Source organism: Anser cygnoides, chromosome 3 (assembly GCF_040182565.1).
Source record: "Anser cygnoides isolate HZ-2024a breed goose chromosome 3, Taihu_goose_T2T_genome, whole genome shotgun sequence".
NCBI lineage: Eukaryota > Metazoa > Chordata > Aves > Anseriformes > Anatidae > Anser > Anser cygnoides.
In genome coordinates this window covers 82743136-82760395 of record NC_089875.1, presented here as the reverse complement: position 1 = coordinate 82760395, position 17260 = coordinate 82743136, and the positions used below count along the sequence as shown (strand labels likewise).

At 43.8% G+C, this 17260-nt stretch overlaps 1 protein-coding gene across 14 annotated transcripts in view; it reads right to left on the bottom strand.

The window, feature by feature from the left end:
* The window catches only part of BACH2 (BTB domain and CNC homolog 2), a 191670-nt gene that overhangs the window by 113772 nt on the left and 60638 nt on the right, over positions 1 to 17260 (bottom strand). Inside the window, exon 1 of one of the 14 annotated variants that reach the window (XM_066994528.1) lies at positions 3227 to 3250. The exons of 12 other annotated variants lie outside the window; for them this stretch is intronic. The gene's annotated coding sequence lies outside the window, so the exon portion shown is untranslated. Of the gene's footprint in view, positions 1 to 3226; positions 3251 to 17260 lie in introns of those variants that run through there. One more of the 14 variants, XM_066994531.1, reaches the window with a different exon arrangement.

Below are 17260 nucleotides of genomic sequence, written 5' to 3'. Positions count from 1 at the left end.
AATCTGAAGTTCAAATAAATCCAATAATTCACTCAAACCCACCAGGATTTGAAAACATTAGGGAAGTGTCAAGATGTCATCGAGCTTGTTCTGCGGAAAAGAGTACTTTATAGTTTCAGAAAGAAATAGACAAGGGAGCTATTTAACGAGATGGTGGCATATTGAAACATGGATAGATAAGTAATTAATAGCTACCTTCTCTAAGTGAAAACTTTTCTGAGTGAAAAATCAGTTTATATGAAAAACTACAAGTCAATTGCTGCCATTTTGGGTGGATAAGAACTGTCACACGTTAGCATCTCCATTACCATGAAGAGTTTTACTCCTTTGAAGCAACTCACTAAGCTCTTCACATAAAACAGCAAGTGGGAAGCAAGGAACTAACAGAAGGAGATACCAAAGAAATGTCGAAGTTCACAACTATAATTCTAAGGAAAAATGTTGTAATAAATCCATGAAAGTGGAGGAGATTCTCCCACAACAAGTTAAAGCTTAGGCAACAGATTCATTTTAGTCCCTCGGTGAAAGAGCAATTGTATGACTGTATAGACACCATCACTGGGATTCAGAACATTGGCCAAATAACTTTTATAGGTTGATACCTCAAAACATTTTCCTATTAAAAGGTCCAATATTTGACTAGGATGTCATTTGATTCACAACCCTCTTCATCTTCATGTGTGGGTTTCTTTACCAAATTTCTATACAGATTCCAGCTGAACGCATGGCACCATAAAATAAACAAAAGGGGAGAGACGAAAAATAGTCATGCTCCAAGAAATAGGAAGTATAAATTCATTAATTAAGCATTTAATTCTTTTTTATCTCTCATGTCTGCCTCCACAGTTTAAAGTCTCTCTCGGCAATCAACCAATTTTGGGATTCACTGCTGTCATGCAAATCATGGCAGTACTTTAGCTAAAAAGGCACTGTCAAACATAATGAAGTTTTCCTTCAGATTGTACCCACACTGGTGCTGCACACAGCACACACACGACTTCGGAGAACTACCTGGTGAGGTGGGACATCGGGCTTTACCTACCTGAGCTCACAAAGACTGCAACTTGTCTGAAGTGGCAAGGGCACAACCGTTTCATGTAGGTCATTGGGACCACATGCCCTACAAACCATCCTGCAGTGTCATTTATTATGTTACCATTTATTATGTTACCATTAGCACCCAGTCAGCTTTGAAACATATTTGAGAATTTTCAGTCATTTTCTTGCATTTTTTTTTCAAACTTGCAACCACAAGTCCATCTGCACACACTTCAAAGACATACTATAAATATGGAAAAATTTTCCAGCACTTCCCTACTACGGCTCAACCTACTTGCTGAACCAGGCACCCCATTCTCTGTCCCTCAACCAGGGCTGCTGTGCACCAAGCCCAGGAAGGACAGGCCTGAGGGATGCCGAATTGGGCACATCTCTCTATTTGGTGTTTTAACACCTTGTTTTCACACTGGTCCTACTGCAATCGGTGTTGCAGTAGGCCAAGGATAAATGAAGCAGTCCAGTACACTCGAGGAGCATTTATTATAAGGCTTTGCAATATATATAATGATAGGAATCTGCTGACTCAGGTGAAGGTGGTGCTGATGTCCTCACTATAAACTCCGTTTACAATGCACGTTTGGCTGCTTCCCTTGACTTCACAGAATCACAGAATGGTTTGGGTTGGAAGGGACCTTACAGACCAACCAGTTTCAAGCCCCCTGCCATGGGCAGGGACACCTCCCACCGGACCAGGTTGCTCAGAGCCCCATCCAACCTGGCCTTGAGCACTTCCAGGGATGGGGCTGGAACTTCTTACTGCTTTACCCATCCCCAGAAAGCTGTGGCCCGGTGGCCAACACTCCTGCTGAGCGAAGGAGGCCGCAGGCTCTGTGGGCATTGGCTGTTGCCCCACGTTGAGGCAGCGCGGCCCACTCGGCCTCTGGGCATCGCTGCAACACAAAGGGCGATAACCCAAGTGCCAAAGGGCAAACACTCAGTCCTGGAACAATGGCATGCTTTAGGCTGAACACCTGGTGGCCCACAGCTCGAAATAGAAATTTGTGTGACAAAAACTGCATGACATGAAAGTCTGAAGCAAAAAGAAACCCAGCAAGCTGTGCTGCTCAGAATCTCATTTTCCAACCCCGGTGAAGTCCAAGCAGCTCAAACAAGGATCTGTAACATCGTTCTATGAGTAAAAGCTATTTTAAACTAATTTTGGCAGCTACCAAAAGCTGTAACCAGGATGCCTTCCCGCGTTTTTCTGAAAGCGACTGCTGGCCAGCAGCACGTCGGGACAGCCGCCGGCTCTGCCAGCGAGGTGCCAACACCTCCTCCACCACCCAGACAATGTGCACGGGGTTCCTGCAGCCCAGAGCCCGTCCACACAGCTCCTGGGACAGAGGAAGGGTATCACTGATAAAACCTAGACTCTTCCAAGTTTGAGAAGTTCCCCTTCCTTAAAACGAGTGTTAGACAGAGAATACCTACTAATGAGCTGTAAAGTCCTTTCTTATAGGCGCTTGCTTGAGGTGACCCCCCCATAAACTCATCCACTTTGTCACTTCACCTTTCCAAACTTACAGCGGTAGAACAGCTTTTACAACTGCATGTGATCATGATACTTCTTAAGTATAAAAACACCTTGTGTATTTTTCCATTTTTCAACAAAAACAAACATCCCAGCCTAGGCACGTGGACTGTGATATCCACTTGCTGCCATTTTCTGATCCTGGCCACTTCTGCACCAGCCCCCAGAGACATGTGAGCTCGAGGCAGCTTCCACAAATGCCAGCACACCCTGAATTTTGCTGGAGCACAACTTGCCATTTAGAAGGCCCCGAGGCAACACAAAGCTCCCATCTCAGCTTCCTACCTGAGGATGTGTGATAGGAGGACAAGGTGAAGCCTCACACCACACAGCACAGGCTAGAATGCATTAAACTAAGTATTTCAGGAAAAGTCTGCAATAACTAAATTCCATTTTTCCAATGCACACCACAGCACACGTGTATGATCAGAAAGGAGTGGTGTGGTGCATCTGTGTTGGATGGACGGAGGGAAGGAGGTCAAGTAACACAACTTGGAAAGAAAAAGCAGGAGAATTTTACGTGGAGATGGCACTGCAGGAGGAGATGAGGGGGTTTTGTTTTGCACAACCACAGCAAGGCCTCCAGGGACAGCCACGTGCAGGGGGGCGAGGGGGACGAGCAGGGACATTGCTCACATGGCTTTGCTGGCAGAAGACGAGGTGGAGGTCACGTCCTTCCTGAAGAAAACTTCTGCCTGCACTATCACCCAGGGCAAGAGTGGCTGTCCTACAGAAAAAGAGCAACACTCGCTTGGTCAGCCTAGGCGACCCAGGACTCAGCTTATGGAAAACAACAAATCCCAGGAAGCGAGGCTGCTCCACACAAACCGGACACAGACAGACTGCAGCAGCTGAAATACATAACCAGAGTGACATAATGTTCGAAAATATTTCTGTGCTTACTAAGACAACAACAAACTGAACCCTGATGCTGTATTTTGGGCACAATAACTAAAGCTATCTTTAGACAGGGAAATGAGAAGTATGTGCGTACAGATGTTCCAGCATGCATGAAAAGCAGAGAATTGGAAAAAGCGCCGACTTCCAAGGCTCATAAAAACGCTTGCTGTAAATAAGGGTGGGAATAAATACACCAGGCAATGCTGAATCAAAACCTAAAAGAGCAGGCAAGAAGCCAGCAGCTGGTCACGGACCGGTCAGGTTTAATGGCTGAACACTTCCATCAGCTTCTCTGCTTCTGATGGATTTTTGCAGGTATTGTTCCTTTCTGTCGACCCTCCCTACATTTTACTTCTTCTGCCAGCTTTTTCATGCAGCTTTCTGACTATCTCACTTTTGCAGATCCTCTCTTGGATGCGTGATTGAAGCTATAAATTCACATCTACACATCTGTAACAAAAATAGTTTTTCTAAAAGCTATTCTTCTTCCCTATCAATGGTGACACAAATGATATAGAGTCACCAGCAATTCGGGGGTCTTGCTGAAGCTTTAAACACCGACCAAGACAGAGAGTAATGCTCTGTCTCACACGGAAAACAGCAATAATGGAACATTTTTCTTTTTCTTTTTTTTTTTCTTAATATAAAGCTGTTATTCTTGGAATCATTTCTATTTCTGAAGAATTGAAAAATACAAGAAATAACCTCAAAGCTCTTGCCCCATGGAACAACTATTATTTCTTAAAGCAAAACATAATTATCACCTCTCTCCAGAAAAAAAACTTGGGAGTCCATTAAGAGAGGGCAGATCTAATCTACCATGACCACTGCTCAGCTTGCAGTAGTAGAAGGAAGAGGGTAGCAACAAAGTACAATTTACACATCCCTTGAAAAAAAATTTCTCTAAGTAGGACATTAAAGATAAGGATGGATGCTTCCATATTTGCTTGTGACCAGGCCCTGCTTTTAGTAGAAAAGCAGCGTAGTGGTGGCAGGGTGACAGGCAACCTCAGAAAGGAAAACAAAAATACACCAACAAAGAAAGTTAGCAGGGAGTGATTAAAAAGAAAAAGCAAAAGAAAAAGCAAAAGCAAAAGGGGGGAAGTGTGGCAGACGGAGAGTGCTCGTAGAAGAAGCTCGCTCATGCTACATACTATTTGGAAACTTTAAAACCAAGTCCACCCCTAGTGAGCGCCTCTGTTAGCCTTCAGGAGAGCCCAGGAGCTTCTCTCAGCCCCACTCCTCTACTTGCACCCAGCAGAACAATGCTCTGCTTGCAGCAGGTGCACGGAGCCACCATGACCACAGCGTGACAGCCAACCCGTAAAAGGATGCCCATATTTCTACTGTTGTGGGGGTATTTGCCATGATCCTTGTTAAGATTTTCATACCTAACAAAGCCACTACTGGTTTTAATGAAATTCACACATGCACGCACGGTGCTTGGAGAGAGGGGGTAAAAAAGAACATGAAATGAAAGTTCAGCTTCTTTCAAATAAATTTGTTAGCAGGTTCATCATCATTTTCTGACAGAATAATCTTTCCATGGTGAATTATTTCCACTGGAAAAAAATAGGAGACCAACAAATTGCTGGATATAATTTGTGCCTTAAATAATAAAGCAATTAATGGCATTTTAGCAGGAACACATTCTTCTCTCCAGAAATAAAATCCGTATTTCATCTCATCTAAATTGCTTGGTCAGCTTCAAATGAGTGCAATATAAATCTCCTTCCCATACTGCTCCTGTTATCTATGATAAAGAAAAGAGACAGAAGGTAATCCTGTGTTCTGTATTCACTGACACATCATTTTCATGCTACACTACACTGTAATTTATTTCTAATGGGATAAACCTCTTGTAGTCTTCCTGCATTGTTCCGACACACATACATCCCCAACTGGCACTGAGATGGCGGGGCTGGCAGGTGCAGCACCCAGGGACCATGTTCTGTGGAATTATGATGTCTGCTGCACATTTCAGCAGTGCTACAGCTGTGAAAATAAACAGATAGACTGTATAATTAAGGTATGCTTTTATTCTTTCCCACCCACTGCCTCCTGAAAGCAACGCAGTCAAAGAATTTGACAGTTTTCAGTACTTCTTGTAATTGCAAACTAAACTTTTAATTTTGCATCTAATCACTTTGAGACAATCCAAAAAGACACGTGGAGCTGGAGGATTTTGAGGAACGTGGAAGTCAAATGAAACCGAGAAGTGCTTACAGTCTTAGCCGTAACAGAGATACCACTTAATACGAACGAAAATACCTTTAGGCTCTTTCTGCTGTCCTGACCAAGAAGAACACAAGAAATAAGCAAACCAATGTATGAAAATCACACTGGTGCTCTGAAATGCTGTAAAGGCTACATGTATTATTTTTGTTTAGAAACATTTTCCTTAAGACTTAAGAAAAAGGAAATAAAACCCTTTGTTTTAGGTTTATAAAAGTTGTCTTTAAATTTAAAAAGTCTGGACTTTGGGCCAAACGGAGGATACCAGTTATTGTTGATGCAATCCTGAAAGAGAGCTTGGTGCAAACAGAAAGCTACCGAAGCTGCAGAAATTAATGTATTTTTAGAAAACATACACGTTTATTTTTAAAGCATTTTTCCTGTCAAAATGTGCAAGACTACCACAGAATACTTAATCTGCTGCTAGTTAATAAAATATATCATCAAGCACCACAACTTGAAGAGAAAAGACTCTCAGGATTACTATGCCTTTCACCCCATCTCTCTACTCCAGCTCATCAGTATACTCACATACCCAGTGCATTTTGCAGAGTAACCTAAAATATTAGATAATTAGCCATTCACTACTTATCTAGCTAATTCTGTGGCCCCGTCGCTCCAGCAGTTTCCAACAGGATTAATCTCATGTGATTCAGATGCGATGCAGCGACTTACGGCCAAGACAACCATCTCTCCAGATCTCCTTCACAGGCGATGCAAAGTGACAGTCCCTTCCAGGGCACACTTCACAGCCGTTTCAGGTGCCTGTCCTAGAGGAGGTGAACGAACCCCTTCCCTGCCTACAGAAAGGCTGAACTGCTCTGCTGCGGCTGCATGTACCTGGACAAATCCTGCTCTAGTGCTACAGCAGTTTGGGGTTAAGCTAGGGAAGGAGAGAGGAGAGTCAGGTTCTGTCTCCTGAATCCTGGTCACCCACAACGGTGGTTCAGCAGCTTGGCCAGCTCCAGCTGGAGAGGGTTCCTTGGTGCACCCCGAGCCCCAGGGTAGGATGGTGGCAGCAGCAGCAGGCCTGCAGAGGAAGGCCAGCAGAAATCTAACACTGCTTCACACCGCTTCTCGGTGCACATTACGAATCTGCCCTGCTAGCTCTGGTTTACCAATAGTTCATGCTTCAAAAATTTGACAAAACATCCCAAAGGCTACCTCCTGTGAACTCCATCCCTGCTGCCACCATCAATTTACATTACGACTTCGTTCCAGGGACGTATCTGCAACTACTTATGCGAAGGGCCCGAGTGACGTGATTGAGCCGAGCAATGCCGGCAGAGCTGCTCGCCTCTCTGCTGGGTCACGGGGGAGAGCAGCGGTCTCGAGGTGGCTGGCTACCAGTTTAACAGGGCTTCCAGCTGGGATCCGGCAAGCCGAGCTCCCTGCAGAAGCCGCCTCGCCAGATGCTGCTGTGCCTCTGTGGAGCCGGGGAAGCCCCCAGGCATCTGGAGCAGCCCCCGAGCAAGCCCCCGGGTCTCGCAGTAGGCCTGTGCTCTATCCCTCCCTCCCTACCTGCAGGGTTCAGCACCAACCCCTGATCTGATGTCAGCTCCTGTGTTCATATAGGCTCTTCTCATCCCAAACTCCCTCCTAAATGCAATCCGGATGAGCTCCTTGGCATGGGTAATGTATGCAGTGGCTGCCCTGACTATCTGAAGGCTAGTTCAGCAGGCTAGTTTAAAGAGAGAGCAGAATCATTTTAGATAAGACTGCTCTTCACCGTGGTTGGAAAGGGACTCCCTTATCACACTCCCAAGCTCGTACTCTGGTTTCTGAACTCCCCTTGCAAGGGAAGGCAGCATAACTCACACCTATGACGACGCAGGAAAATGCTGTGCTTTTATTTAGCTGCTCGTGATGCTTATCGCTTCTTGCAGGGAAAATGCATAACCTTGAACTCAGATCTTGGCCGACAAAGAAAAGAGCATACTTTGTCACCCAGCAGCTCTAGGCATGAAGGATGGCTACAGGTTAGGTGCGTGGAGCTGCTCTGCACAGACTGGGAGTCACAAGGCTACAGAGAAAAACCTCTGGAGGAAGAACAAGAAGGGCTACGCCTGGCCAGCTATAGTCATAGACCAGGTGTGAGCGGTCGTAAATGCCCTCGAGGCATGTGCAACTAGGCCAGCAGGATGAAATGCAGAGGAAGGTGTTGGGATTCTTCCTGGGAACAACTCCATGCCAGGGATGTCAGGTTTAGGCACTGGAGTCATCTCTCCAGGCATGGGGCTGGGATCGCCTCACCTCAATCCTGTAAAACCAGGCTGGGTGAAAAGGCTGGTGGGGAGAGCCCAAGCAGAAAATTAAATAAACCTTCTCTGTCTTAAATTTCTGACCCGGAAAAATCTGCTCGTCATCCAACAGGCCAGCGACACTGCCAGTAGGAATGGAAATTGTGGCTGCTTGTACACTAGCGTAGGTGTCAGAGGAGCAGCAGGGGTGAGCTTGCACAATTGGCCCGGAAAGAGGAGTGCAAACCACTTCGGTTGTGATACACCACAAGGTGCAGAGCTGCAGTGACAGAAGCACAGAGAGCAAACAGGGTCTGGTAACTTTTCTATGAAAGCAGAGCTTACATAAAAGTAACAGTTAAAAAGGTTGAACAGCTGAAGTGCTATTTGTACAAATGAAGAAAGTCTAAATAAAAGTGTTTTATTTTCATACCCGCATTCTACAAAGTAATCTAAAACTCGCTAATCTAGACCGTGTTTTGTTACTGTAATAACTATCATCACTTGAAACACCAAGAGAAAAACACAAAACTGCCTTGTCAAACACGCAAGCACCCCGTAACTGAGGAAGATAAGGTTTAGCTTTCACGTCTGAAGATGGTCTGTAGCTACAGCTACATCATCTAAGGTCACTTTTAAATAAAGCTGCAAGCAACTGCTTTGCTCCCACAGCAGCCTGTGTAGCACGTGCTTTTTTCCTATTTCCACAGCAACTTGCTTCACCTACTAGTCCCTGCAGACAGCTGTGAAACCAGAAGAAGTAGTGTGCTGTCCACTGTTCCTAATTAAAATCCCACAGTCTTGTGGTCAGAGAGGTCCAGAGAATGAGTGGGGTCACGTAATTTGCTCAAGGGCAGACAAAAAGCACAAGAGACCAGAGATGACGGATCTTCTGGCTGGTGTGTGCAATGCAGCACTTCGCCACAGTGGCCAGGAAAGCAGTCACTGGGAAGCTCCAGTAACATTAAACACTCTACATTTGCAAAGGAGAAAACACCACATAAGTCCTGTCCGTGCAAGTGAACCAGGAGTAGCTTTTTTCCAAATCCTTCTTGCAGCTGCAGATGTTGCTCTGGAACCAAAGACGGCTCCTCCGCCTGTGCCTATCTTTAGCCAGTCCGCGGTTTTTCTGTATCACTGGCTGCCAGTAAGTTTTCGCACTCCAAGGAATATCTGGTCTGACCATTTGTGTGTTCCTCCAGCTGCTCAAGAGCCCATCTGCTCGGACAGGCTTCCTGGCTTCGTGCTCAGCACATGACCCAAGTGTTTCCATCGCTTACCCTGGGGAGCTCGGGGAGCTCACTGCTGCTAAAATGACAGATCTTCGCATCTGTGACAAATCCACTCTGTCTGCTACCCAGGATTTTGCCCAGGTATTTACTTCTGGAGGCACGAGGTGTCTGCCTTCCTTTGGTGAGTTTCCAACGCTCACATCCACATGTTAAAATGGAAATAACATCTGAGTGGAAGACTCATAGTTTGGTCTTTAAATTTATATTTTCAATGACTAATTTTGTTTAAGTTGGTAAACGCAGCTGTTGCCTTGCCAGTTGGTGACATTTCCTTTTGGACTTCCCCACTGGTTCGCGTGCTTCTGCCAAGTCATGTAAATCGACTCATTCCTTGTATTCTTTTGCCTTTTCATATATGCTTCAGTTGGGATTTGCAGAAGTTCTCCTGAGATTTGTTTTCGTAAGTAATTACTAGTCCTGCAATGCTAGACAGTCTTTTGGTCTTTATTTACATGTTTTCTGAATTGCCACTTAAGCATGACATGCTCAGGATGCTGTATCTAACCGACTTCACTATATTATATCTAGCTGTATGTTTTTTCATGGTGTCTTGGTCATGTCAACATCAAGTCAACAACAATCGTAAAGAGGTGACAGAATGTGTATCTGTTTTACACCAGTGTTATCCACAACAAACCATTCACTCAGCTCTCCAGTTATTTCAATGGTTACGTTTGTCAAGACTTAGCAATTATTATAAATGCATACTTGAAAAGAGTAGACTAATCTGAAAAAGGTGATAAAAACACAGACACCACCACCCCCCCTAAAAAAACACAAACAACTACATCATACTGGCAGATGATCTGCCACAAGCTAAGTAACTGGAGAAACCTGGCCATTCTTTTATCTCCAGAACTGAAATGGCTGAGCTGAACCTAAAAGAGAAAAAATTAGATTTTTTTTTCCACAACGGTACCACTGAAAGCAACAGAACTTCTCTTCAACTGTTGCAATTGCTTATGCCACCTTTCTTTTTTTAACTGGAATGCAATTTTACCATCTTTTTTTTTTTCCATATTCCCACGTTTCTTGAAGAATTCAGCAGCTACTCCGTCAATTGTTTTTCAGTAAGCTGGTCTCTACCTGCAGCTCCTCCAAATTTTGTATGTTTTTTCCTATCTGTCGGCACGCTGTGCGCATCTCTAATTCTGCATTTTCAGGTCCTTTAGCAGTCACAGGTGCTCCTTCTGTCATTGTCCCCTTTTTGCTGTCACTAAAGAGTTTCTCCTTGTTAACCTCAGACAGGCCCATTACAAGGTGGCAACTTACCTGTTGAGCTCATGCAGACAACAGTGAAGGAGATAGCTTTTTCAGCAACTAGGTCAGCTTCTTGGGCAAGGCTATCTGTTTTATTTCTCTTGTGGCCCTCTATTCTTGTTCTGAAATTGACTTTCCTGCTGCTTTTGCTGGCTGTATTCAAACGCCTGCTGTTGGCTTTGACATTCCCACCCTTTGAAATATACTTGCTTATTCACTATTTGGGTTTGCTTAGCTGAAAACCAGTTACATTTTTAGCAATCTAAGCTTTGTTCACTTGGTAGTAACAACAAAAGAAAAGGATTTTTTTTTTCTTTTAGGTCCTGTCAAAAAAATAACAATCACTTCTACTGCATGCTTAGATCTGCTGAAGACATGCGCCAAGTTTTCCTCTAATACATTCAAACCACAACAATTCCACCAATTGCTTTAGGGACACCTGTACATAGCAATGCCCACGCACCAAGAAGAGCCTTGATAGCGGGCAGAGTTCTGCCAGATCCCATTTTATTGCTTTAGAGACAGAAGATGATGCTTGGCCACCAACTCCTCCGTTCTATCATCATCCCTAACCCCGACGAGGAAGTCTCCCCATTAGTAAGCAGATGTCAGGCTGAGGAATTTGGTCCAAATCTGCTGACAGCTCTTATCTCATCATAGTAGTTGTCTGTTGGTAACACTGTATAATTGTCATTTCATGTACTGTGTTTGAAATCTAGTTCAGAGCAATCGACTGCTAATTGGTTCCCAGTCTATAAGCTATTTTTCTGCCTTGGAAGTCATAATTAATGCTACTCCCTCTGAGTTATAATCATCTTGCTTCATGAATATATTATAGCTTTGTTTTCATTCTTAGATTGCTCTTTATCAATTCCTGGTCACAGACATTTCACTTACTCAAAGGATTTTACTTAATGTATTTGGCCATCTCTTTCACCTGCACCTCGTTTGTTGCTGCAGCTTTTGTTCTAGTGTTCCAGAAACCTACTTTCTTTCTTTTTTTTTTTTTTTTTAAACTTTCCCTGAAGAACTCAGATGCTTGCCTGGCTCACAGTTTTCACCAAAGCAGGTCGTTTCATTTCACCCGAGACAGAATCTGTTACTTCCCTGGCACATGCTTTGCTGGAACAGCTATCTTGCCATCTTCCTATAATTTGCCTGTTTTCCAACGACAGATTTTTGCCTGTAGCTGAACCCCAAACACAGGATGTCTATTATTGCTTTTCATCTCAACCATGTCATTCGGCCAGTTCGGTTTGGGTCATGAGGCTACACAACTTCACCCTACTGGGTTAGGTTGCAACCTTGGTTTAGGTAATACCCATGCACTGCCAACTGCTAAGGAAACACAGCAGTTTTCCTGTCACCTACATGGTAGTTGATAAGAATGCTGAAAGATTAAAAGACTGCAGAGTACTCACATTTTACAGTAGTAACAGCAGCCATTTCAATACCTGGCTTAAAAAAGAAACCACATCTTATATCTCAAAACAGCTGCATTCTGCTTCCAGAGCTGCTGTGTATTGTTTGTGTATTCTTCAGCACGACATTTTGCATGTGTCCCTCCCCTCCCTTGTTCCTTCCACACGAACAAGTTAGTAGTTATTATCACTCAAATCTTACGCAGGTTCACATTAGGACTCCCTAAATAAAACGAAACACAGAAACTTAACACCTGCCAGAGCTGGGAGAAAAAATTAAGACTTTTTTTTGGCTACTGAACTAGCTCATATTCTTCTATACTTATGGTGTTATTTGGTTCAGCAGATGGAGAATGAAAAGGAAGGTCCCTTTTGCCAAAAATTTATACTACCTCACGTGAAAGATGTTATCTATGCTTAGGTCCCATGTGACAAAATTGTTCTGAACTTGACGGTGGATAAAATGTAAGAGAAGAGCAGACTTTGCATTGGATGGTCAAAACAGAGACCTGAAGTATCAACATTCAAATGTCAGTGTTCAAGAGGGAGCCCAAATGGGCTAGCAGTGGTGAAAAGCATAGTAGTTCCTCGCTGCAAAAAGACCAGTCCTTTAGGGAGACAGACTCCATAGAGGGGAGAAATTTAACCCAGATTACCAGTACCTGGAACTTTTTAACTTGCTTTTTTAGAATAAAATGGTGGAGGGTACAGATTGACCAAACGAGATTTAGAAGCTAGACCAAATCAGGATGGTAATGAACTGCTATGTAAACCTGCAGGATAGCCAACAGACTAGGTCACTACTTGAAAAATCCAGTCCACGTGACAAGTGAAAATCTGGGGGCACAAACAAGCCATCCTTTTGGCCTCTATTCAACACATCTTTGTAGAGCAAAGAACTCCTGCAGCTCACTCCTTCCACTGTATTAGTCAGAGGAACTGAACTGGCGCAGGCTGCACTGTCTGTCACAGTGTCCTTCTGGACAAAACGTCCAGCATACAGCTAGAGAAGTATGCGATGCAATGGGTGAACAGTTGGCTGGCGGATCAGGCTCAAAGGGTTACAGCAAATGGGGTTAACATCAGGCTGGTGACTGGTAACTACTGGGGTTCTGCAAGGCTCCCTTTTAGGGCCAGTTCTCTTTAACGTTTTCATAAATTACCTGGATGCAGGACTTGAACGCACTCTAAGTAAATCTGCAGAAAATAACTAAACTGGGAGGAGCTGTTGACTCCCTTGAGGGCAGAGAGGCCTTGCAGAGAGATCTTGACAAATTAGAGAGCTGGGCAATCTCCAACTGCATGAAACTTAACAAGAGCAAATGCCAGATTCTGCACCTGGGAAAGGGCAACCCTGGCTATATGTACAGACTGGGGGACAAGAGGCTGGAGAGCAGCCCTGCAGAAAGGGACTTGGGGGACCTGGTCAACGTCAAGTGGAATATGAGCCAGCAGTGTGCCCTGGACGCCAAAAGGGCCAACTGTACCCTGGCTGCATCAGGCACAGCATTGCTAGCCGGTCGGGGGAAGGATTGTCCTGCTGTGCTCTACACTGCTCCACCTCACCTTGAATACTGTGCGCAGTTTTGGGCACCACAGTATAAGGACATAAAACTATTAGAGAGTGTCCAAAGGAGGAGGGCTACAAAGATGGTGAAGGATCTAGAGGGCAAGACGTATGAGGAGCAGCTGAGGTGCCTTGGTTTGTTCAGCCCCGAGCAGAGCAGGCTGAGGGGAGGCCTCATGGCGGCCTGCAGCTCCCTCACGAGGGGAGCGGAGGGGCAGGCGCTGAGCTCTGCTCTCTGGGGACAGCGACAGGGCCCGAGGGAACGGCATGGAGCTGGGACAGGGGAGGGTCAGGCTGGGGGTTAGGGAAAGGTTCTGCACCCAGAGGGTGGTCGGGCACTGGGACAGGCTCCTCAGGGCAGTGGTCATGGCACCAAGCCTGCCAGAGATCAAGAAGCGTTTGGACAATGCTCTCAGACATAGGGTCTGATTTTTGGGTGGTCCTGTGTGGAGCCAGGGATTGGACTTACTGGGGGTCCCTTCCAACTCAGGATACTCTATGTTTCTATGATTCCACCTGTATCTATAGCCAAAATGAGTGATAATAGGAACAAGGATTTGAAAACAAAAGCTGTGGCATTATCTACACGGGGGTTATCATCCTTGCCACCAGTCAGATTAGTGAATGGGGCAGGAGACAAGGTGGGAAGAGGGGAGAAGGAAAAATCAGAGTTCAGAGTTAAAAGAGAGTCTTCTAGTTAAAAAATGAGACACAAAGTGCTATTACCTGAGATATTCTGAAATCATTGTCAGCCTTTTAATCTAATCAAATCAATAAAGAAGATACAAACATGGAAGACAAAAAGGAGACATTCAGGAGGACACAAAAATAGAGATGACTGAATGATATTCACAGGTAGCCAGCTCTTTAGTAGCACAACTACAGACTGAGCAGGTGTAACCAAAGTATAGCTTGCCTTAAAAAAGCCAAACCATCCTCATTTCAACTCTTCTTGTTAACACACTGTAACAAACGAATATTCATGTAAAGACTAAAACAACAAGGGACCTGGGTTGCGTTAAAATACTCAATACCCACTTCTTGTATAACCCTGCACAATGTCTTCGTGCCTTAGCTTACACACATGTGGAAGTTGTGCATGTTGAAACAGGTGTCTGTAAGATGACCCTAACTAAAATTCGGTGGTCAAAGTATTGTACAAGTAAAACTCTGAGAAAACTTACGTAATTTTGCCGTCTGTGGTTATTGGATCTACCATTCCTCCCTAGAAAATACAGCTATGTACAAAGAGCATAAAATGTGCCCTCTGTTTCTGAAACTGAAACACACCGGTGAATCTACTGATTCATATCAAGACTTTAAAATGCCATAAGCAACCTCTTAGATTTTCTGAAACATGGATCATTGCTTTATGGAGTTACTCTCCATTGAGAAAGAGATTAGCAAGCGGATACACACTACAGCTGATACCTGTCTGTGCTATCTCCCTATGAAGACTCAATGAGAGAGCTTTCGATGTACTTTTTTTTCTGGCAAAGAGCAGGTGTCTGAGTAAATACAGGTGTCAAAAAAAATCTGTAGCTATTAAGTCTCAAATTAAGAAAAGAGGAAGTTTAAGGAAGACTGAAATGACTATTTCGGATTCACAAGAGAACATTTAGCTTCTCTTACTCAAAGTAATTACAATACTGCTTCATTTGCTTTGATTATGAATTTTAATTTTGTGATACCTACCTTTCTTTGCTTGGCCTCATAATGGCTAGACAACAAATCTGTACATAACTCTGCAGCAGTTTCGTTTTTACATCTTGACAACTAGCCCTCTTTGACAGAGAAATGTTTAATATTATCTGTATGTCCAGATAAGTTGGGATATTGCTGAAATGCTCCGTAAAGATCAGGTTTGTTGTCACAGCTTATGATCTTATTGCTTGAGAAAAAGTGTGCAGATACTGAAGGGCAAGAAGCATCTGCCCAAATAGGACTTGACCTCAAATCCCGTTCACATAAGCAATCACTTGAGATACTTCAACTAGTCCGCTTTTGCAGCTTTGTCACCTTCCATTACAGCAAGTGCATCACCACCACGCAAAGGCACAAGTTTGCATCAGTATGTACAGAACTACCAACTATTCGTGAAATGCCTCATACTCTATTAAAGAGATGCGCAGAGACTCAGTCCTGAGAAGAGCTGTGGAACTATGCAGACAGAACAAGAAAGACTTGGGGGATGAATGCCAAGTGAAGATTTGCTTGCAGAACATTTTTCTTTCATTCTTCATTATTGGGTGGGCGACAGCCATACATACTGATGTGGGTGAGCACATGCAGGTTTTGTGGAAGACAGAGCACCAATGTTCATTCCCAGGAGGCTCAGTCTCACTTATGTGACACCCACATTCACTGTGCAATCACAACTGCACCAGCAACAATCTTGTTGGAGCCTGAGCTGGCAGGATGCTGGTTAAATATATCCTAAACCCCAACTGCACCTCCCATTATCCCAAGTCCTCTGACTACAGAATCAAACTCAGGATCCATCATGCTAATGGAGAACTCTACCAACTGTTTTACCACTACTATCATCTGCTAAGGAAGTACTCTCATTACCTCTTTTAAAATATGTATTAGTCTGATATTTTAGCCTAATTACTTTTTTCTTACCAACTTCATAAAACAACAGCACTAAGAAAACCAGAGATACTGGAGCTTTTGATGTCTGCAAGTCGCTTTCAGGACCCTAGTCTAAGAGACAGCATCAATGCATCAAGAAATGTCACATCAAGGTTTCCAGGAGCTTCAGCGTTTCCCATTTCATTAAATAAAAAAGTGGGTGGAGAAAGGAGGAAAGTTTATTTCTGCTCCACTTATTTGATGAATGCGAGAAACTGCACATATAAAAGATTATCTGACACAACCCCTCTCAATCTTGCTAAAACACACAAGCAAAGCAAGATCAACCCAGGTAGCTATGATTCGCTTCCACGTTTTAGGCAAACGGTTTAAAACCAAAACTTTCTGGATACCTTGGCAGAATGTTTTCAAATAATTAGCAGCTGCACGCAAGTACATTTGTCGATAAAGAGCAGGTTTTAGAATCTGACACACACCTATGTACAAAACTTAAGTCTTTCAGCAAATGAACTCCATATGCCAACTTAGTTACAAGTCTCAGACTGGAAACACCTCCCTGCCCCTTCACTGAAATCATAGTCATAAACGCTCTGAAGGAGATTAGGGAGAGACGATTTTGCAAAGCACAAAGCATTGACCTAAATGTGATCCTGTTTAAGTAGGTGAAGGTTCTAAATTTGACTGAAAGGGCAACATTCAGGCCAATGCTTTGTGTTTCTAAGATCTGTGTAAGCTTTTAAAGCCTTGCATTTCATTTAAAGCAGATTTCAGAACCTCTAGAAATGCTTTCTGCTCTTAGCATATAGAAAAAAGAAAGGTTTTGTGCTTCACCTGTTAGCTCTGTAATATCAACAGTTGCACACAATGCATAATCCACTAGCTTGTGCTAGCATTTTGATAGCAGTGCTCCAACATACAGGACGGAGGACTACTTCACTAAACAACATGTTCTGTAAGCTTTTACGATAGACAAGGAGACATCAAAATATAGGCCAGCTGCATTTCTTATTTTCATCCATATAAAACTGTTAAATCAATGGGATTTGCATGGATTAACTAACGACAAAATTAGCCTATTTTAGTAGTGGTAAAATGACATTAAGATTATGACCCATCTCACACTCCCAACACTAATTACTTCCTAACTCAATGTATCAGAA